Below are 779 nucleotides of genomic sequence, written 5' to 3' on the forward strand. Positions count from 1 at the left end.
CTTGACATTTATCTAAGCACTGCTGAGCAGATTAAGACATATTTTGTTCTCATGCTTCCCTCATATTAGAAGAGGTCACTTGCTGGTGTCTGTTTAATACGCCTATGCAATTAATAATGCTTTAATTTTGCCCCGTATCGCAGACTGTTTTAAGTTCTGTCTTCAGAGCCAGATAACACCCACACTCCTTCTTCGCTCTGTTTGCTTGAAATTAGTCTAATCTCTTTCAAGTTCATCCTCCGGGTGTACGCTCTCCTTGCTCGCTTTTTCCGCCTTCGTTCTGAAAATGAACCGGATGGAATAAATAAAAAGATTGTTTTCCAAAAGCTTTCAGCTGAGGTGCTTATCTATGTGGATTTAATTATTTATGCTATATTCTCACATGATATAATTTTTATTTATTTATTATTATTATTTTTTCTGATAGCAATCAAAATGGATGTAACCTGTTAGTGGGTTCAGCAACATTTGTTTGAAACTGAGATGAACTTTGTGGCTCTGCTCTAAAACAAAAGTGACTAAGCTAATAAAAATGTGTTCTTAAAACATTTCGCTTATGTTCCAATTGAGTAACTAAATCACTGTTTCTGAATCTTTCTTTGAAAAGCATCCAGTGATTTTTCTTGGTTATGCGCATGTTAACAGAACATTCCATTTGATCTTTTTTTTTTTTTTTTTTTTTTTTTTTTTTTTTTTTTCAAACTTTATGGGATTTTTCCTTTTGAATTGAACATTCTAATACAAGGTAAACAATCGTAATATAAAAAGAAAAAAAAACA

This window comes from Cyprinus carpio, chromosome A9 (assembly GCF_018340385.1).
Source record: "Cyprinus carpio isolate SPL01 chromosome A9, ASM1834038v1, whole genome shotgun sequence".
Lineage (NCBI taxonomy): Eukaryota > Metazoa > Chordata > Actinopteri > Cypriniformes > Cyprinidae > Cyprinus > Cyprinus carpio.